At 45.3% G+C, this 22,911-nt stretch overlaps 1 long non-coding RNA gene and 1 gene segment (V, D, J or C); both read left to right on the forward strand.

Moving 5' to 3' along the window:
* Nucleotides 1–22,911, forward strand: part of LOC125109330 (immunoglobulin kappa variable 2D-29-like) — a 664,016-nt gene that overhangs the window by 348,780 nt on the left and 292,325 nt on the right.
* On the forward strand, nt 14,182–19,437 carry LOC125109344 (uncharacterized). The gene is made up of 3 exons (XR_007130197.1): nt 14,182–14,192; nt 18,769–18,774; nt 19,326–19,437. It is a non-coding gene; the product is annotated as an uncharacterized LOC125109344 (long non-coding RNA).

Raw genomic sequence — 22,911 nt, forward strand, 5'->3', positions numbered from 1 at the left:
AGTACAGAAAAACTTCAAAGCCTTTAGACGAGAAAGAAATATTTATAAGATTTTGCATTTCCTGGATGTTTTAAGGCAAGACATTATGAGATATGTAACCAAACAGAAAAGGAGACTTATAAAGTTTTCATGTTATTTTGTAGGAAATAGTAATATTTTTGAAATTCAAGAATTCTTAGGAATACCTGTAAAAAAAAAAAAGAAGAGGAAAACTTTCAACTGATACACAGTAAATAAACATCACAGATGAATAATTTCTGGCCATATATTCACACATTGAGGTTTCACATTTGATAAGGGGAAATGGGATTCTGATTCTTTTTTCTTAGTGTACTTGACACACAGTGATAGATAATGGAATTCTTACTTTAACATCTGTAATGAATAGTTTTTCAAACTCACCTTAAGATTTACAGTACTGTCTTGTATTTTCCATTTGTTTTTGTCCTGTTTTTTTTTTTTTCTTTTTCACTGACTTATCTTTCTGAATTCACTCACTAGAAGGATTCATTAGGAAGGCTGGCATTCAGTTACTTAAAGTTGCTGTCCCTGGAAATTCTTCCCATTGGCGGCTCAAAGGGATCCTAAAAACTACCAAACTCCTTCTCACCATTTCTCAGGATCCTCCCAGTCCTCACCCTGTGTATCCCTCCATCTAGCTCTTCTACTGGATCCTTTCTCATATCCCTTAGTAAACTGCTAAACACAAGTAGGTGATTCTCTGAGTTCTGTGAGCTGCTTTAGGAACCTAATCACACCTGAGGAGGGAATCATGGAACCCCGTGTCTGCAGCTGGTCGAGGAAAGGGGCTCCTTCTCTGCCCCCTTCACTCCCATTAGATGATGACACTCCTGATGGGCTAGTCCTTCTCAAGCTAGGGTCTCCATGCCACCCTGTAGAGCCACAGGCAGCTGCTCTGGAGGATGAAGTCTGGACACGAAGCCACTGAGAGGAGACCCAGAGCAAGGAGGCTGTGCCCCTGAGGAAACTCCATCTTGAAAGTACTTGGTGTCCTCCACACAGCTGGTCAGGGACCACCACTTGGCTACTGTGCACTGGAGCTTCTCCATCCCTGGGTGGTTCCTTGTGCCCAGTGTCTGGGACAGTGGGGACACCTTCTCCACAATGTGCAAGGACAGCAGTCTCCTCCCTAAACATACACATGGGATGGATATAGACCCAGATTGGAGGCCTTCCCTTAACAAAGCTAAAGTCATTTTTCTTTCTTGTCACAAGCGTTAAACATTCCTTCAAATTCCCGGAGTGATGACAAAAATAATGTGACAAACTTTCTATACATTCCATAAGAATGTATGTGAAAATAAAAATAAAAATAAAATAAAAGTGAAAGTGAGGGAATCTGAGAAGAAAGAAGGAACCACTTTGAAAAGACTGGCATCTCTGGCAGGTGCATCACATGTGCATGATGGTACAGCAGGAGAGGAAGTGATGATATCCCGGGTAAGGATCTGACCCATGTGTCCTAGTCAGGTCCACTCTGGAGGGTGACCACAGGGCTGCACCCCCCAGGGAGCTGGCTTAGGCTTTTGTTCTACTGCATCCAAGTTCCACTCCGCATCTGGCCAATCCTGCCTTCTCTTTCAGGAGGTGGTGATGTCAGGAACATTCCCCAGCCAGTGCTGCACATGCTATATTTGATGTGAGTCTGCTTTCCAGGGAACAATGCCTGTGAACAGTGACGTCAGAGAGTAGCACAGAACACATGGTCATAATAACCTGCATAGGCAGAAGCTGTCCATTTTCCAAAATGGACAGGGACAGAATGATGTCAGAAAGAGAGAATGTGGCAGTAGATAATTGAGCACATGTTATGAGAAATTAAGTCAATGTGCTGCCCCTCAGAGTATGTTGTCTCTCTAACTGGCAAACTCTAGCACATTGACTCAAGGGAAGGCCAGGTCTCAAAGGAAAGACCTTAAGGTTTTGCCATATATATATTGAGAAAATCTGGATTCCTTATTTTCCCTAAGGAACAGGGGTCTTAGGGCTTGAGCTCAGAATGTGTCCTCTCTGCCCTGATGAGAGAGCTCTCTGTTAGAAGGACACATGGGGGAAAGCAGTACTCTGGCATAGGAGACAAGGGAGCAAACCTTCCACAGGGAAAAAGCAAACACACAACAAACAAACAGTCCATCTCAAATTAAAGCAGTGGAAGAGTATTTGTTAACTGACAAGAAAGCTGTAGGAGTTCATGAGAATTCCTCAGGACAGAAGTTCCATTCCTTACAGGAGACAATTTGGGGTTGGGGATGCAAATTGCTACAAAGAGTTAAGTGTTTATTAAATAGAGGGATTATGAGGTGGCCTGTGGTGAAAGGGAACTTCTGTCTCACTTTCCCTGATTAGAGTGTGGGGACTGGGGGCCCTGACCAAGGATTAGCATCGATACAAGAATAACCTTCACATGCGACATAAGACATTGCTCCCATTTCTTCAAAGGACTCACATGAATCTCGGTTCTACAAAAGTCATTTAGTTATTTACTTCTTCCAAAAGAACAAAGAAGAGAAATGACAATATTGGGAAGGAATTCAGATTACGTATATGGAGATCAGGGCTTTGAAATATCTAGATCTTTGAATCTCATAAATAACCTGCTTCACATGGTTCAGAAATAACTTATAAAGTCAGAAGATCAACACAATCACATATATATGCGAGCTGCCTGGAGCCAAAACTATGCTCTGTGCGTCCATCCTCTAGTGGGTGAGTGCTTGCAGTTATTTAGAAAAGGGGACCCATTTCAGTCACAGGTCCCAAGAATCTACCCAACAGACCTCCTGTTGGGGGCACGCCCTCTGCTGGGTGGCAGAGAGAACTTCCATTTGGGCTCAGGCAGGATACAGGACTGTTGTCTCTCAACTTCACCAAAGCATTTTAAGTTTGTGCTGTTTGGCTGAGAAAATGTATAGATCAAATCCTACAGAATGTATAACAGCATCACACTCCCCACCCACACACCCTGACCACAGAATAATGGACTCACATAAACAAAATAGCAAGAGAATCGTTCCAAGGGACACAAATGACACACTGGCTTCCAGTTTTATACTTTCCAGAGGGACGTCCCCTGGCAAAGAGACAAAAGTGCAATGAAACCTACCTGTGTAAGTCCTTGCTCCTTGAGGTGACGTTGGTCAAGATTAGAGACTCCTAGAGTCCTGTTCCCCACCTGGACCTCATGGAGGTTCTCCTTACATCCCTTACAGATGCTGATGATTTTTGTGTGGTGTGCAGTGACCAACGTTGATGAAGTCACTTTTATTGTCCAGGGTACAACAAATTTCCTACATACACAGGAGATAAAGACTCCTCTTAGGAATTAGGAACAGTCTTTCTTCAGTCTACAGGCAGCAGAGGAAAATTGCAAAGTCTTCTCTATAAAGAAAGAAGCTGTAGAAGGTTTTTGCATTTTTTAGGTATTCCATGGCATGAAATTCTGAGATGAACAACCAAACACAAAAGGAGACTTTTAACGTTTTCACGTTAAGTTTTGTAGGAAGTAGTAATATTTTTGAAGTTCAAGCATTCGTAGGAAAACATTGTACAAAAAAATAGTTTCAAAACTGATACACAGTAAATAAACATGATGGATGAATAATTTTCAGCCAAATTTCCACACATTGAGGTTTCACATATGGTGATGGGTAATGTGATTCTGATTTCCTTAGTATATTTGACACACAGTATTAGATATTGTGATTCTTAATTTAACATGTGTAATGAGTAGTTTTCAAACTCATCTTAAGATTTATGATATTATTTTATATTGACCTATTTGGTTTTTTCCTGATTTTATTCATTTCCACTGGTTTAACTTTCTGAATCATTCGCCAGCAGGATTCGTTAGGAGAGCCGGCATGTTCAAGAGTAAGATTCAAGATTGCTTGGCTAGCACTCTAAGAAAAGACCAAGGGAGAAAACGCATGAAAGAATAAATAAAATGACAACTAGTAACATACAGGACATGGGCTATTAGTCCTAGTTCTATCACAACTTGTCATCAGCAACCAAGTCCCTCCATAGAGTTCAGGGTTTACTAACACTACCATTGTTACATAATAATTCTTCCAACTATGGTACAAAATTGCACTCTAGGTCTCAACAGTTCAGCTTCTCAAAATGAGGTTCCCTTCTCAGCTCCTGGGGCTGCTGATGCTCTGGGTCCCAGGAAAGAGCAGAGGGGGAATGAGATGGGAGATTGCGGTGGGGAGGGTGAGCTGTCTGGGTGCTGTTACTCCCTATGTGCGTTCTGTCCAGGGGTGAGATTGTGCTCCAAGAGGGGAATTTAATTTTGCAATCCATGAAAATAATGAGAAATAAAAGGGAACAAAGAATAGTGCTTTAGGGGCGCCTGGGTGGCTCAGTGGGTTAAGCCGCTGCCTTCGGCTCAGGTCATGATCTCGGAGTCCTGGGATCGAGCCCCGCATCGGGCTCTCTGCTCAGCAGGGAGCCTGCTTCCTCCTCTCTCTCTGCCTGCCTCTCTGCCTGCATGTGATCTCTCTGTCAAATAAATAAATAAAATCTTTAAAAAAAAAAAAAAAGAATAGTGCTTTAGTGAGATGCTAAAAAAAAAAAAAACAAAACTGTGGCCAATCTGTGCCCTGCAATTCTTGGGTTATCCATGGAAACTGGATATATTTACAGTAAGAATCCAATCACAAAATATGATTTAGGCTAATATAAATGAAATTCAAATTCATAATAATGGCTCATAATGTTTTTCCATAACCTGTACTTATCTCTCATTGTTGTAGGATCCAGGGGAGAGGTCATGCTGACAGAATCCACTCTGTCAGTCACCCTGAAGAGCTGGCCTCCATCTCCCATAGGGCCAGTCAGAGCCTCCTACACAGTAATGGAAACACATATTTGGGTTGGTTCCGGGAGAAGCCAGGCCAGTCCCCACAGGGCCTGATCTACGAGGTTTCCAACAGTTTCACTGGAGCCCCAGACAGGTTCAGGGGCAGCGGGTCAGGGACCGATTTCACCCTGACCATCAGCAGGGTGGAGGCTGACAATGTGGGAGTTTACTACTTCGAGCAAGGTACACATGAGCCTCCCATAGTGATTCAGGCCCGGACACAAACCTCTCTGTTTGGCGGTCCCCACTGGGCATGTGTGTTGCCTGAGCAGGGAGCGGGCACAGCAGAGGCTCTCAGCTGGCGTCAGAGCAGGTGCTGGGGAACTCAGGGCAATAACATGCAGGGGAATGCTCTAGACAGAATCCTGGCCCCTTGGCAACAACAGCCTCAGCGGGGCACAACCAGCTCCAGAAGGGACATGATCAGCCTGCGGGCAAACAAAAAATATGGAAGATGGGAAAGAAAAAGGACTCACCACCTGGATGCTTTCTCCCTCAACCCTCGCCCTCAGAACCACAGAGATAGGCAGTAGCCTGTCTCTCTTCTAAAAGTGCCCTGAGCTTCTGTTTTTCCCTGGCAGCCTGCTCAGGGACCTTCTGTTGCTCCTTTCTGCCTCTTCGAAACTTCTAGGCCTGCCTAGAAAGTGGAAGAACAGTGTTTGAAATCAAGATATGTAGACTACGCCACTCTAGGATCACTCCTTATTATAGACAAACACCAGCTCCAAAGTCTCTCCTGGTTTCTGGAATATTTTAGTTTCTGCCTCCTACAGCCTCTCAGCCTGTCACAATTCTTGGTGGTTTCAGTGTATTCAGTATATGACCCTTCCATTACCTGCTCTCTCAGTTGTTTGGCTGACCCTCCTCCAATTGTCTCTTCCCCACCTAATCTTGATCAGTCACTCTCATGGCCATGTCTCAGGTGCGCCATCAGAAAACCATGACAAGTTCTTCAACATTACAATGCTGAGCATCTCAGGGGCACCTGGGTGGCTCAGTCAGCTAAGCTTCTGCCTTCAGCTCAGGCTATGATCCTGGGGTCCTGGGATGGAGCCCTGCTCAGTGGGGAGTCTGCTTCTCCTTCTCCCTTTGCCACTACCCTGCTGATGCCCTCAGGTGTTCTCTCTCTCTCTCTCTCAAATAAATAAATAAATAAAATTTTTTTTTTAAATACTTTAGTCTGTCAGCCTTGACCCATTCTAAGAACTCTGAAGTTCAATCCACTGGGTATGCCACCGCCAATAATCTCTGGCTTTCATTACAGTAAGACCTGAAATCTATAGGAAAAATGTATGCTGTGTTTCCATGGAAAATTTGGCATCTCTGTAGCATAACTTTCCAGGTTATCAGGGTCCAACCCTGGTCATTATCTTTGAGCTATCTTTCAACTCTTTATAAACTGTTGGTAACTGATAGATGGATGATTCTGTACTGTCTGGTAGTGACTTAAGTGATGTCTTACCTCACCTTGGAGAACCAGCTTGCCTCTCTCAGCAGTTCATTCCTTTACTACAAATATACCTGTGTGTTTTGACTTTTCCTTTGACCCACTTACATCTTCCCTCACAGCATAGAGTAAAATAATTCAATACGTGTATGTCATTATTATCTCTCGTGAGAGCCATAATTTTACTGTGTTCTGAAAATTAGCTTTTAGAATCTATTGACCTTTCCATATTTTCTTGTCTTTAAGCCCTTCATAATCTCTTTTCCCTCCTTCCTCAGCTGATATTCCATGATCTTTCTTTATAAGAACTCCCTATATGCCAGATCTTCCTCAGCCTTCCATTGTTTCATTTCATGTACAAAATCCCAACCTTCCACATACCTGCTAGAGGAAAACACACAGCAATCCTGACTTCTGCAACTTTGAGACATGACCACTCACCTCCTGAGGCCCTTCACCCTGCCCCACAATCATACTTCACTTCCCTGGTCTCATCAGTCTTCACTCTTTCTCTTTCCTTCTTCAGGTTCTAACAGCTCCTCCTCCATCCTCACTTAAAGGCAAGTATGCCGTTTCCTATTTCCTAGGTCAAGATGGTCAGCACCCACCCCCCCAACAGAAATGTGAAAGAGAGGAAAGAAATGTGAGCCTTTCTACATCAGGAGCATCCGTTGACCTTCCTGGTTCAGCCAACTTTAAGCACACAAGCAAGCCAGCCAAGATCAATCAAGCCTGGGCCCATATTAAGAGAACTGCCCAGCCAACCAATAAACAAGACAGCCATGAACATGCTACCATTTTAAGCCACTGTATTTTGTGGGTGATTTATCACAGGACACTAGCTAACTAATACATCATCTGATTTTAAGTTTCTGCTCACTCTTACTTGGCAAGCTTTTATTCCCTTCCTTCCATTACTTTTCTTTATAGCCCCTCCAACAGAACGTAGTAAATGCTTACTGATGTCGTTATTTTCGCCTGGCTCTCCCAGCTGGGGCGAAAGCAGATGTCTTTGCTCTGAAAACAGAGGAAGCACTCAGAAAACATACCTTCAATGAGAGAAATGGATCCCTTAATAGCAATCTTTTAAGTAGGTTTCTAATTATTAAGAGAAGCTGTTTTATAGGCAAACGCATTTGGAGCACACTGATCAGGTTTGCTTCAGTCTTTCCCGAAGCTCAACTGCATCAACCCATGCATTTCAGAAGGAGTTGAGGAAATAATACTAAGATGCTCAGAATTTCTCCATTTTCACACAGAATTGGACATGCTCATGAAATGTTTTCCAAGCGACTCAAGTTATGGCACACTTAGAGCCGTGATTTCCTTCAGTTACAAGATTAGACCTGAATGCCCAAGGGATGACTTTAAAGAAATAGGTGACAAGTGGTGAAAAAAAGTGCTGAGACACAGTATCCCATGTTCCTAAAATGACAGGGTTGAAGAGTGAGGGAATCAAAGCACCTGGGTGGCTCAGTCTGTTGAGTGTCCGACTCTTGGTTTCGGCTCATATCATGATCTCAGGCATGTGAGATAGAATGGGCGTCAGGTTCCCCACTCAACAAGGTGTCTGCCTAAGAGTCTCGCCATCTCCCTGGGCCACACCTCCCCAGAAATAAATAGATAGATAAAATCTTAATAAAAAATAATGAGAGAATTCCCTTTGTGAGAATGAATACACCTGGGAGAAATGGAGAAGAGAGAAGGGAGGTAGGAAAGGAGCCAGAGCAGAAATGAATGTGCAGGACACTGCCCAGGAAGGCTGGGAAACAGGGCCCATGGAAGGAAAAAGCGAGAGGGACACTATCTTCTACATGGCGATTCTGAATAGGAGAGCTCAAAGGCTTTATCCTGGGAAGGTTCAGAGTGGGAGGGTGAAGGAGGGTGAAGAAAAGAGAATAAGGAAATAAAAGAGAAATGTCCCAGAGTCCAAGAGGACCAGGAAGGGAGAACTGACCTGCAGGGTGTAACGTTCACAGCCCTTTGTCAAGGGCTAAAGCCAGACCTTCCTGGCTCACTCCTGCCATGGGACCCCGGTAAACACACAGCTTCCTGGGGCACAAAAACTGCCAAAAGCATCCCTAAGACATCTTCACAGCATTTGTCTTCATTAGCCTCCCACAAAAGGGGATGCAGGAGGGATGCCTGGGTGGCTCAGTTGTTAAAGTGGCTGCCTTCAGCTCAGGTCATGATCCCAGCATCTTGGGATGGAGCCTCCATTGGGCTCCCTGCTCAGACGGGAGCCTACTTCTCCCTCTGCCTCCTGTTCCCCCTCCTTGTGCTCTCCCTCTCTCTGGCAAATGAAAAAATAAAACCTTTTAAAAAGGTTGGAGGGTGCAGGAAAAGTCAGCTCTCTTCATTCTCTGCTGTGCCTTATAAGCCCTGGAAGGAGTAAGTCAGTAGAAGTGACTTCTGAGGCAGATAGCAGAATGCACATGTTCAGGGGAGGAAGCAGCTGGTGCAGCAAAGCCTTCCTGACCCACAGCCCGGGGAACAGGTTTGTGTTCGAGGCTGAAGCACTGTGGGTGGATAGCTATCATACTGCTGGCAGTAATAGTTTCCCACATCTTCCACCTGGAGGTTGCTGATGCTGAGGGTGAAGTCTGTCCCAGACCCACTGCCACTGAACCGGTCTGGGATGCCCGTGGCCCTGTTGGATGCACGATAGATAAGGAGCCTGGGAGCCTGCCCAGGTTTCTGCTGGTACCAGGCTACATAGTTGCTAACACTCTGACTGGCTCTGCAGTTCATGGTGACCCGTTGACCTGGAGACACAGCCAGGGAGCCTGGAGACTGAGTCATCGTGATGTCCCCATGGGCACCTGCAATCAGAAAAATGGTGATACAGACACACTTTATCCCAGTCACGCTGAAATATGTCATTGCAAATGTGCCTCCTAATGGTACCACATGACAGTACATCATTGGGTCTATTTTGGAAATATCAGTGTTTCTCAGTATATATCGTAAAAAGTTGTTTAAAATGACACTACTCTAGAAGGACTATGGCACTTTTCAGCTTCTCACCTGAGACCCACAGCAACAAGGATAGGAGGACCTGCCTCTGTGATGCCATCTTGCTGCCCCTGCCTGCCCGACGCAGCTCACCTCACACAGCAAAGGCCCCTTTTATACAGCCTGATCTGCTGGTCTGGGCCTGGAGGGGCTTATGCAAAGCAGTCAGGGGGAACAGAAGCAAATCTCATAAGCAGTGGGTTGTGAAAGTACCCAGTGGAAATGTAAGGAGCCAAAAATAAATCCAAAATAGAGTTGTATGACAGGAACACACAAATGTCAGCTTAGAAGCTCTGAGAACAACTTAGAAGTTCTAAAATGACAAACTGCTACAAGATCGAATGAAGAGCTTCCATTTTCAATTTAAAAATGTCTTTAAATGGGTCCAGTTACCAGAAAAGATGAAATTGGCTCTTCATTTCAATAACCCTGGCAAAATAACAAAACATGCTGGGAAACAAATAATGGGAGGCAGGGAGGGGCAAAAGAATTGGAAAGCACAAAAAGAAAGTGGAGAACTTTGGGCCCAACTTTTTATAAAACCTCTGACTGGAAAACATCAAAGCCATTTTTCTCCTGCAGATGGGTAAGGATGCGGCAAACACTTGAGCTCAGGTCCCGGGGCTTTGCAAGGGCCAGAGAGATGAGAGATGGAAGACAGGCCCAGAATTTCCTCACTCGGGAGACATGTGGGACTCTCATTGGACTTAGAGGAATTCCGAATCCTGATTTTCAGTTATTCTATCTTTTCAGCTCAATATTTCTGTTTTGTGTTGAATTAACCAATGAATGAAATCTAGGTGCCTTCAAGAATATTCAGTTCCCTCCAGTGGTTTGAGAAGTCAGCACAGTGTGGCTTGGGTATGATATACACTTCCCTGCACCTGTTCCTCGTCCTGCTGTCCCTTCTTAAGCAGAAAGAGGAAGAGGGCAGGGGTAGGATTCCCTTAAGATGCCGAACATGCGGTCCTAGTGAGGAGGGCAGAGACTGTGGAGGCTTAGGGCCCACTGCAACACTTTCTCCATCTTTTCTGAGTGGGGCAGGTGCTTGAGGCCTCCTCTGTCAGGTAGCACCCTGGCTGTTCCATGGGTCCCCTTGGACGCTGCATCTCTTCGTGATATGAGCCATTTCCTAAACCCAGACAGAGCCTGTATCAAGTAGAACCTGCCTGGGGATCCACACCTCACCCTCACAAAGGGTCAATTCTCCCATCACTCCGCTCCTGAATTTGCTCTAGATGATGGTTAATTTTATGTGTCAACGGAAGTAGGCTCGGGCACCTAGTGGGGTGGTCAATGCCAGTTTAGATGTTGCTGCCAAGGTATTATTAAGTGTAGTGAACATCTACATCAGTAGCCCTCATCTCCCATGCTGCACAGATTCACCACAGCCCTGTTTCAACTTCAAAAAGGAAAGAAAACTTTATTATTATTATAGAAGAACTAATAGAAAGAGAAGAGGAAAGGAATATGCACATACAGAAAGGGAATAGTAGGTGAGAAATGAGAATAAGGTCACTTCACCTCCTATCAGGTACTTACAACACCCCACCTCACCAGCTGGGGAAGCCCCGTGGAGACAGCCAGGCTAGAGTCCCAACTGAGAGGCCTAGGCAGAGCATTCTCCCCTCAGGGGACACTTCCAGTGGAATCCCCATAAGGGCCATGTTTATAGGGCAAATAACAGGGTTTGAAATGAAACATTTGTTCACCTACTTGCAGTTTGGAACAAGTTGTATGTCCACGTTGTCATGTGTCTGTATTTTCAAGTAGCCCAAGCTATATACATCTCTCTCCCCTCCCGGATCCCATTCTGGGGGGCCAGCCCTGCCTGGAGCAAGAGGAGACAAGGCTGTAACTCTTGGCATCCAGAACAGAAAGGCTGTATCTGGAGGCTGAAATCCCTGATGAATATAGATGCAAAAATTCTCCACCAAATATTAGCAAACCAAATTCAACAATACATTAAAAGGATCATACGCCATGATCAAGTAGGATTTATTCCAGAGATGCAAGGATCCTTCAATATTCATAAATCAATCAGCATGAATGTCACATGAACAAACTTAAGGGTAAAAATCATAGGATTGTCTCAACAGATGCAGAAAAAGTATTTGATAAAATTCAGTATCTATTTATCAGAAAAAAAACAAAAAAAAAAACAAAAAAAACAAAACCAATAAATACCAAAGGTTATAAAGGATATGGAGAAAGAGGATATGGAGTGGATAATTTCTTGCCTCTGATCTTTCCTCCTTTATCCTTCCACTCTCTTCCTTCCAGGCCTTTCCTAGCCAGCCACCCCGTAGGGCACCCGTGTCCTTACTTCAGGTCACTTCCTCAGCCACATTAAGTCAATGACAATTTGTGGTCTTTGAGCGCCTACTAAAAAAAATCTTATTTCATTACAGAATGGTATGGGAGCTACTCAGTTTAACTTTCATCAAGAGATGATTCGAACCAGGGCTGATCCTGGAGTCCTTTCTTTCTATTTGCTGGTTGGGAGGCCCTGTGTCTTTAATGAGTTGTTGTAAGAAACAAAGACAGGAGAGCTATTACAATGCAGTAAGAAGTTTTTATTATATGCATAGTCCCCTGGGAACAGAACACACAGCATGCCCCACAGTGACACAGGCAGTACCGAGGTGAGACACACAGGCAAAGAGAAGTACTGCTGGCCTGTATTATTACTGCATATTTCATGAGAAGTAATGGAGAAGCAAAGTCAACAAGCTACTCACACATAAGATTGGAGAGTTTGAAAATTTCAGCAGGCTGCAGACTATAGGTGTGCCCCTTGTCCTCTGGTACCCAGGGGGATTTGGATAGAGGGAAATGTCACAGATTGCACCTCTCATTGAAAGGAAAAGAGTAGGATCTGGACTCAGGATTGTCTGGCTTGCATATCAAATGGGGAAGCTGGGCATATAAAAGACTTGGGCAAGTCTTTTATTGCCTCTGGGAATTAGCTAGTTTTGGGAGAGGAGGTCCTTTTGTGGCTGGGGCAGCAAGAATACAGAAATAAGAGCCTCATGAGGCTGAAAATAAGAGCTCCTGCAGGGGTGTTTGGGCAAGAGTGGTAAGTATTGTGGTGATCTGAAACTCTTGTCCCATAAATTGTGTGCCCGCTGAATCTGCTTGGGTCCAATACTAACGATAATACTATGTCCTTTCTGATATTGTCTGCTGGTGGGCTCCACCCAATCTTACAGTCTGATGTGTCTGACATGTCTGGTTTAGGATGAATAGCTCTGTCACACAGTTAATTGATGTGCCGTGGACAGGTTTACCTGGGCCTGTACTATGCTGGGAACTACTCATTGAACAGTGAATAGGTTGTTCTTGAGAAGGGCCAAGTCTTGCTGAAGAACCGGGAAGCCTGGGCTGTGAGTCTTCATCTGGACTTGCCAGAGTGTCCACAACATCCTTCCTGGACACAGATGCATGTACCACCAAATGATAGGAGAGGTCGTAGGGCCCACATGATAGGGCCACTTGCATGGAGACCCAAACCTGACACAGAGTCCCTCCTGGCTCTGCGTCCACTCTACACTAGTGAAAGGGCCTACTTAGCCAGAGTGAGCCATTTTGTTGTTTATGCAGTAAACTTAGATTGAACCTGCCCTTTCCCCCAAGAGGAAAGCGCTTAGAAACAGGATTGGTGAAATATGGCCAGCTAGTGAAATATGGCCAAATAACCCCAATAACGGTGCGCAGATACCAGGAAATGTAAGGCTGAGCAGAGATAACGGAGCCCAAATACAAGGACATGTTCGGCCAGGTGGAGACGTCCAATCAAGTAAAAGCACACGTATTACCTGCCAAGAAGTGTGAGCCCCCGCCATTTGGGTGCCAGACAAAGGCGCCAATTCTAGCCAAGGACATAGGCTGAATTAGATGACTATCATGGGGTAGAATGTAATTCAATTGGCCACCTGTGTGTGGCCAGGCTCAACCACATGGCCTTTACTCTATAAAAGTTAGTCTGTGAGGCTGGGAGCGGTCGCCCCCTTGCAAGAGACGGCCCTGGCTGGTCAGTTTGATTCTCGATGCTTGTCACAAAATAAAGCTTTGCTTGACCTTCGCTTTGTATCAGTCTCGTCCTTTTGTCCACGGACCCTTCACTAGTGACTTCAAAATTAGCTGATAAATGGAATGGTGTAGTTTATCCAAGTGTGGAATGTTTTGTCTCAACACTCAACACTCAACAAGATACTGTGCTTCAAGCTCAGTGGTTGGAGGTACAAGATGCAACCACTTGTCCTGAACCTCGGAGAGGATGTGCCTGCATTCCTCAGATATCTAGACCCCCGTCTTAGCTACCAGGGTGGGGGGCCGCATGAATTTTTGTAGGGTTTGCATCCCACTGTTGGAGCACATGTATTATTGCAAGTTAGCGAAGTACTCAATATTTCTCGCTCATCGTGTGCAATTAAAAGGATGTAATTGATAGAGTATGGCCTGGCGGGATGATCTGGGGATGTTTATATAGCGGACTGTGGCAGAGAGCAGGGAGTTAAAACATAGCCCTGGCCACAACTGAGGATATGACCGGCTTTTCACTGCCAGTGAAAGCGAACTCCACCAGAGGACTGCATTACATCATATGCCATGCCCCCTGCTGGTAGACTTTGTAGTTGGCCCAGCATGGGGTAAGTACTTTCAAAACCTCCACTTGGCCAGAAGAGGGAGACTTAACACACCCAGCAAAGAATGGGGCCCAGTGGGAAGATTCTTTTGACAAACTTAATTTTTGAGTACTTAAGCAATAGGAATGCCCCATAATTTGCAAATCTTCTTCCTTTTAGATCTGAAGTGTTTCTGCCTCTCAGAATCTAATCGGGTGTGTGGCATGAACACACTGGACCTATTGAAAGCAGCAAGATGGTGACTCCAACAGAGTTCTGGGCCTTCTGCTCCTCTGGGTTCCAGGTGAGATTATTTGGACAAAGCAGGTCAAAGTAAGGGTATGATTTTCCATCCTGATTTTCTTTCTTCATTGGGAATCTTTCCACAGATTAATATGGCTTATTTTAAAAGTAAGTAGTATTCTCTGTCCTACCTAACTAAATACTGGTGACTTCCATGTACATATCCTGAGACTCTGCTGATGTTTCCTGTGTGGTTTCAGCCTCCCATGGAGAGAATGTGCTGACCCAGTCTCCCGCCATCCTGTCCATGGCTCCAAAAGAAGGAGTCACCATCACCTGCTGGGCCAGTCAGAACATTAACAAGTGGTTAGCCTGGTATCAGCAGGAGCCAGGGAGAGCCCCCAAGCTCCTCATCTATGAAGCATCCAAGTTGTAAACTGGGGTCCCATCGTGGTTCAGCGGCAATGGATGGGACAGACTTCACTTTACCATCAGCAACCTAGAGTCTGAAGATGCTGGGACCTACTAATGCCAACAGTATAATAGCTACCCGCCCACAGTGTTACAGGTCAGAGCATAAACCACCAGGGAAGCAGATCCTCTGATGCCTGCACCTGCTCAGACAGTGTCTCAGAGGCAGATGCAATTTGGAGGTCATGGGGCCTTTGAGAGAAGGGCAAGGAGGATCCTCGACCCCCTGACTGACTCCCTTTCCTCCAGACAATTACACCTGATGAGTGTGGGTGATGGCCTTGTGGGGTTTATACAGAAAAAGAGAAGCCACTCTAGGTATTCCAAGCAGCAATTGCTTCCTATAGGGAAGTAATGTCTGAACATCACTCTTTCAAAGGCCTGGGGATATAATAAGGAAAATAAACTCTAGAAACACTGATTCTTCGGTGAGTCCTTATAAGTCAGAGAATTTATACCGTTGGAGAAACAGGCTGCCTAACCATGTGGTCCTCAGGCCTGTCTAGGAGGGTCAGGGATGGAGGTGCTGATGCTCTAGCCACCGCAGACCCTCCCTAGGTGATTCTCTGGTCCCCGGCTTACCACTCACCTGCCTGTAGGTGCTGATGGAAGGCATTGAATCCTCCTCTTCTGACCTCCACGAGGTGCCTCATGAGCAACTCTGTAGAGAACTGTAGAGGAAAGGGGGCTCTGTGATATGTGCTTCCAGAAGTGATGGTGGTGATGGGGAGCTGACAGAAGACAGCCTGTGATGGTCACTGTTTTTACATTTCTAAGAAGTTGGCCAGTTAGGGGAAGGCCCCAGAACATGTTTGAATATACTTCTAGCTATCATCATTAGGTCATAACAAGGATATTTTCTTAAGTGACTGAGAGAAGAGAAGAATGAGGAAATTGTGTCATGTATATAGAAATAACTAGACAATGAAGGACTTTTGTGATTAAAAAAAAAAACTAAATGTGGATGAAGCACTTTTTTCTTAATATAAAAATATCTTGTTGCTTAAAATTCTCTATACACCAGAGCATCACCAACAACCCTGAAAGCTTGTCCAAATGCTAAATAGCTGTCTCCACCTTATACCTACTCACAACACTCTCCATTTTAACAAGATAGCAGGAGAGCTGTTTAAGATAAGATGCTCTGTTGTAGAGCATTTTTACTTCCTCTAAAGTAGTCTTTCTTTAATTTTCTATTTTCATTTAAGACATTTCTATTGAAATCCACCTGTTGAATTAAAGCCACAGGTCAAAATGCCTCCAATCAAGGAACCTGCCTCAGTGTGGATAAGCCCAGGATTCTCCGACAGCTCCATCCTAGAAACCAATGTCCTGTCTTCCTGAAGCCCTCCCAGGCAGAGCAGTCACTCCTGCTCAGAGTGGAGAACCCCCTGTGCCCAACTTCACCTTCACCCTGCCTCTAACATTGACGTGTGGTGTATAGGCACCATATAAAACCCAGAAGACAAACCCGTGTGAATCCCAGCTCACAGGGCAAGAGCACATCCTCTATCACCTCAACACTTTCTCATGAACTAATTCTTCATCTTCTACAAAATGCCCTCCCAAGTGGCTCCCAGAGACTTTTCTCAGACAGGAGCAGGCTGAGCCACATGTGACCTATCATCACCTAAACAATCATTCTAGTTGTTTGTCATCTGTCAGGGGGAGGACAAGGCAAGAGTAGGCGGCCCAGGAGAGTGGTCGGCATGCAGCACCACCAGGTACCACCATGACTGTGGAGTCTGCCAGCTCTGCCTTTGTCCTCCATGGGGATTTGCATCAAAATTCCACCCTTATTGCCTCCACCCTAGGCCTGATGCTGCTCACTGGGTCTTTTCCATGGACAGGGTCTGAGCAGCCTTGAGAGGGCGAGAGGCAGCCTGATGGTGCAAATCCTCAGGCTCCTGCTCTTATGGTCCAGGTGAGAGAATGTTCCCAAGTTGAGAGTTCTCTCAGGGGCGGCCCTCATGCTTCCTGAGAAGAGTGGTATTGGGAGGGGAAAGGAAATGAATGTCACCAACCGCACAAGCTTGCTTAGGGCCTGGCCTCATGTTGGGAGGCCCACTTTGGCCCTAACAGAAATTCAGCACCTCTGCATCAGCCCAGTGTGCCACTGATGGCAGTTTCTGGTGGGCACATGACACTCTTCTGTGATTTTGCAACCCTGGCCATTCCCCAGGAGAGAGTCTCCATCAGCTGCAGGGCCAGTGAGAGGCCCCTCCACATGGCCAGGAAGCACTGCTTAGCCTGCACCAGCATGGACTGAAGGCCCTCATTTACCTCCCTTCCACCTGAGTTAATGGGGTGCTCACCCATTCAGACACAGCGGCTCTAGGGCAGACTTGACTCATACCATCCGCAGCCTACAAGCTAATGACAATATGGCTGACTTTAGTCTTACAATATCAGGATGTACTGTCATAGTTACAGGACCCCACATCAGACTTCAGCCCTCTCTCTGGGTCTCCTGCTAGTCATGACAGCCCCAGTCTGGCTCTCTCCACTCACGTCCCTACCTCGCTTCCCATTGCCTCCAACAGCCACCCACACACACAGAAACTCCTCTCTGCTGGCATTCCTATTTCCTGACTTTGCCATTCAAATTTTAATCCAGAGAAAACATCTCACGAAGGAGAAAACACTAGATCTTGGTCTATCCTTGTGCTGGAACCAATGCACATTATTCTTTTCCCAACATATTTTTAAAATTAAAAAAAAAAAAAAGACTTCTAGTACAAAACCGGGAGCAAAGAGCAAGCTCTTTTTCTCACTAAAAAATGTTTTAAATTTGGAAAGAACAGCAAAGCAGATTATACGAGGTGGCAAACAAAAAATATGGAAGACAGGAGAGATAAAGGACTCACCACCTGAACACTTTCTCCCCCAATGCTCCCCACCAAACCACTGAATTGCGCAGTAGCTCACCTCTCTTCTGAAAGCGCCCTGAGCTAATGTGTTTCCCCAGCAGCCTGCTCACTGAGCATCTATCGCCCCCTTCAGCCACTTCTAGACTTCTAGACCTGCCTAAAAGTGGAAGAACAATGTTAATTTGAAATCAAGATACGTAGACTACCCCACTCTAGGATCATTCCTTATTGCCAATACCAGCCCCAAAGTCTCTCCTGGTTTCTGGAATATTTTAGCTCCCACCTCCTAGAGCCTCTCACAGCCTGTCACAATTCCTGGTGGTTTCAGTGTATTCAGTATATGACCTTCCATTACCTGCTCTCTCAGTTGTTTGTCTGACCCTCCTCCAATTGTCTCTTTCCCACCCAATCTCGATCAGTCACTCTCATAGCCACGACTTAGGTGTGCCTACAGAAAATTATGACAAGTTCTCCATCATTAAAATGCAGAGTACCTCAGGGATGCCTGGGTGGCTCAGTCAATTCAGCCTCTGCCTTCAGGTCAGGACATGCTCCTGGATTCCTGGTCCTGAATGCCCAAGGCATGACTTTAAAGAAAAAGGTGACAAGTGGTGAAAAAAGATGCTGAGGCACAGTATCCCGTGTTCCTAAAGTGACGGGGTTAAAATGAGTGAGGGAATCAGAGCACCTGCGTGGCTCAGTTGGTTGAGCGTCTGACTCTTGGTTTCTGCTCAGGTCACGGTCTCAAGCATGTGAAATGGAATGGGCATCAGGTCCCCACTCAACAGGCTGTCTGCCTGAAAGTCTCGCGATATCCCGCGGCCCCTCCCCCCCAGCAATAAATAGATAGCTAAATCTTAAAAAAAAAAAATAGAATGAGAGAATAGCCTTTGTGAGAAGGAGTAAGCCTGGGAGAAATGGAGAAGAGAGAGAAGGGAGGTAGGAAAGGAGCTGGAGCAGAAATGAATGTCCAGGACACTGCCCAGGAAGGCTGGGAAACAGGTCCCATGGAAGGAAAAAGCGAGAGGGACACTACCTTCCACATGGGAGATTCTGAATAGGAGAGCTCAAAGGTTTCATCCTGGGAAGGTTCAGAGTGGGAGGGTGAAAGAGGGTGAAGAAAAGAGAATAAGGAAATAAAAGAGAAATGTCCCAGAGTCCAAGAGGAGCAGGAAGGGAGAACTGACCCGCAGGGTGTAACGTTCACAGCCCTTTGTCAAGGGCTAAAGCCAGACCTTCCTGGCTCACTTCTGTCGTGGGACCCTGGGAAACACGCAGCTTCCTGGGGCACAAAAACTCCCAGCAGCATCCCTAAGACATCTTCACAGCATTTGTCTTCATTAACCTCCCGCAAAAAGGGATACAGGAAGGATGCCTGGGTGGCTCAGTCGATTAAATGGCTGCCTTCAGCTCAGGTCATGATCCCAGCATCCTGGGATCGAGTTCCTCATCCGGCTCCCTTCTCAGTGGGGAGCCTGCTTCTCCCTCTGCCTCCTGCTCCCCCTCCTTGTGCTCTCTCTCTCTCTCTCTCTCTCTGGCAAATTAATAAATAAAATCTTTTTTTTAAAAAGGGGTGGGGGGTGCAGGAAAAGTCCAACCCCTTCGTTTTCTGCTGGGCCTTACAAGCCCTGCAAGGAATAAGTCAGGAGAAGTGACTTCTCAGGCAGTTAGGGGAACACACATGTTCAGGGCTGACCGAAGAGGAAGCAGCTGCTGCAGCAAAGCCTCCCTGACCCCTTGCCCAGGGGAGCAGGTTTGTGTTCGAGGCTGAAGCACTGTGGGTGGATAGCTACCATACTGCTGACAGTAATAGCTTCCCACATCTTCGGCCTGGAGGTTGCTGATGTTGAGGGTGAAGTCTGTCCCAGACCCACTGCCACTGAACCGGTCTGGGATGCCTGTGGCCCTGTTCGATGCACCATAGATGAGGAGCCTGGGAGACTGCCCAGGTTTCTGCTGGTACCAGGCTATGTCATTGCTAACACTCTGACTGGCTCTGCAGTTCATGGTGACCTGATGACCTGGAGACCCAGCCAGGGAGCCTGGAGACGGAGTCATCGTGACGTCCCCATGGGCACCTGCAATCAGAAAAACGGTGATACAGACACACTTTATCCCAGTCACGCTGAAATATGTCATTGCAAACGTGCTTCCTAATGGTACCACATGGCAGTACATCATTGGGTCTATTTTGGAAATATCAGTGTTTCTCAGTATATAATGTAAAAAGTTGTTTAAAATGACACTACTCTAGAAGGACTATGGCACTTTTCAGCTTCTCACCTGAGACCCACAGCAACAAGGATAGGAGGACCTGCCTCTGTGATGCCATCTTGCTGCCCCTGCCGGCCCGACACAGCTCAGCTCATGTAGCAAAGGCCCCTTTTATACAGCCTGAGACTCTGGTCAGGACCTGGAGGGGGTTATGCAAAGCAGTCAGGGGGAACAGAAGCAAATCTCATAAGCAGTGGGTTGTGAAAGTACCCAGTGGAAATGTAAGGAGCCAAAAATAAATCCAAAATAGAGTTGTATGACAGGAACACACAAAAGTCAACTTAGAAGCTCTGAGAACAACTTAGAAGTTCTAAAATGACAAACTGCTACAAGATCGAATGAAGAGCTTCCATTTTCAATTTAACAATGTCTTTAAATGGGTTCAGTGTCCAGAAATGATGATCTTGGCTCTTCATATCAATAACCCTGGTAAAATAACAAAACATGCCAGGAAACAAATAATGAGAGGCATGGAGGGGCAAAAGAATTGGAAGGCACAAAAAGAAAGTGGTGAACTTTGGTCCCAACTTTTTATAAAACCTCTGACTGGTTGTCATTGAGCTCTGAAGCAATTTCTTCCTGCAGATGGGTAAGGATGTGGTGAACACTTGACCTCAGGTCCTGGAATTGTACAAGGGCCAGAGAGATGGAAGAGATGGAAGACAGGCCAAGAATTTCCTCACTCGGGGAGACATGTGGGACCCTCATTGGACCTAGGTGAACTCTGAATCCTGAATTTTAGTTTTTCTATCTTTTCTGCTAAATATTTCTGTTTTGTGTTGAATTAACCAATGAATGAAATCTAGGTGCCTTCAAGAAAATTCTGTTCCCTCCAGTGGTTTGAGAAATCAGGGCAGGATTGCCTGGGTATGATATAAACTCCCTGCAACTGTTCCTCATCCTGCTGTTTCTTCTTCAGCAGAGAGAAGGGAGCAAGGGTGGGATTCCCTTAAGATGCCAAGCAGGCAGTCCAGTGAGGAGGGCAGAGGTTGTGGAGGCTTCGGGTGCACTGCAAGTCCAACCACAACACTTCCGCCATCTTTCCTCTGAGTAGGGCAGATGCACGAGGCTTCCTCTGTCAGGTGGCACCCTGATAGTTCCATGGGTCCCCGTGGCTGCTGCACCACTTCTTGACATGAGCCATTTCCTGAGACCCAGACAGAGCCTGTGTCAAGCAGACCCTACCTGGGATCCACACCTCACCGTGACAAAGGGTCAATTCTCCTATCACTCATCCCCTCAATTTGCCCCTGATGGTGGTTAATTTTCTGTGTCAACTTAAGTTGGCTAGGGTGTTCAGCGGAGTGGTCCATGCCTGTCTAGATGTTGCTGCCAAGGTATTTTTTAGTGTGGAACTTCTACATCAGTAGAAGTAGAACTTATAACAACACAGAGTCCCCTCCCATACTACACAAAAGATTCACCACAGCCCTGTTTAAGCTTCAAAAAGGAAAGAAAACTTTGTTATTATGATAAGAAAACTAATAAAAACAGAAGAGGAAAGGAATCTATACATACAGGAAGGGAATAGTAGGCAAGAAATGAGAATAAGGCCACTTTACCTCATATCAAGTACTTACAACACCCCGCCTCACCAGCAGGGAAAGCCCCATGGAGACAGCCAGACCAGAGTCCTAAGAGGCAAGGGTGGAGCATCCTCCCCTCAGCGGACACCTCCATTGGACCATCCCCACAAGGGCCATATTTATAGGGCAAATAATAGGGTTTGAAATTAAACATTTGTTCACATGCGTGCAGTTTAGAGCAAGCTGCATGTCCACATTGTCATGTTTCTGTATTTTCAAGGAGCCCAAGCTATGTGCATCTGCCTCCCCTCCTGGATCCCATTCTAGGGGGCCAGCCCTGCCTGGAGCAGGAGGGGATGGGACTTAAGGTTCTAGCTCTTGGCATCCAGAACAGAAGGGCCAGACCTGGAAGCCAATATTCTTGATGAACACAGATGCAAAAATCCTCCACAAAATATTAGCAAACCAAATTCAACAATACATTAAAAGGATCATACACCACAATCAAGTAAGTTTTATTCCAGAGATGCAAGGACAGTTCAATATCCATAAATCAATCAGCATGATATATTGCATTAGCAAAATTAAGTGTAAAAATCATAAGATTGTCTCAACAGATGCAGAAAAAATATTTGATAAAATTCAGTAACTATTTATCAAAAAAAAAAAAAAGGCAAGAAATACCAACGGTTATAGAAGATATGGCAAAAGAGGATATGGAGAGGATATAGAGAAACATCCTCAGGTATTGTTGTTGGGGATGAAAACTGGTGCAACCACTATGGAAAGCATTATGGAGTTTCCTCAAAAACTTAAAAATAGAACTACCCTATTATTCCACCTCTGGGTATTTGAAAATTCATATGCACCACTGGGTCAAGCAGCATTATTTAAACAGCCATGATATGGAAACAACCTAAGTGTCCACTGATGGATAAATGTATAAAGAAGATGTGCTATACTCATGAAAGAAATCAAAGAAGACACAAAAATATGGAAGATCATTCCATGCTCCTGGGTCAGAAGAAAAACATTGTTTAAATGTCTATACTGCCTAGAGTAATCTATACTTTCATGGCCACTCCAATCAAAATTCCACCAGCATTTTTCAAAGAGCTGGAGCAAACAATCCTAAAATTTGTATGGAATCAGAAGAGACCCTGAATTGCTAAGGAAATGTTGAAAAAGAAAAACAAAACTAGTGGCATCATGTCACCTGATTTCAAGCTTTACTACAAAGCTGTGATCACCAAGACAGCATGGTACTGGCATAAAAACAGACACATAGACCAGTGGAACAGAGTAGGGAGCCCAGATATGGACCCTCAACTCTATGGGCAAATAATCTTCAACAAAACAGGAAAAAATATACAGTGGAAAAAAGACAGTCTCTTCAATAAATGGTGCTGAGAAAATTGGACAGCTATATGTAGAAGAGTGAAACTCAACCATTCTCTTACACCATACACAAAGATAAACTCAAAATGGATAAAAGACCTCGGTGTGAGATAGGAATCCATCAGAATCCTAGAGGAGAACATAGGCAGTAACC

The sequence above is a fragment of the Lutra lutra genome, chromosome 9 (genome assembly GCF_902655055.1).
Source record: "Lutra lutra chromosome 9, mLutLut1.2, whole genome shotgun sequence".
Lineage (NCBI taxonomy): Eukaryota > Metazoa > Chordata > Mammalia > Carnivora > Mustelidae > Lutra > Lutra lutra.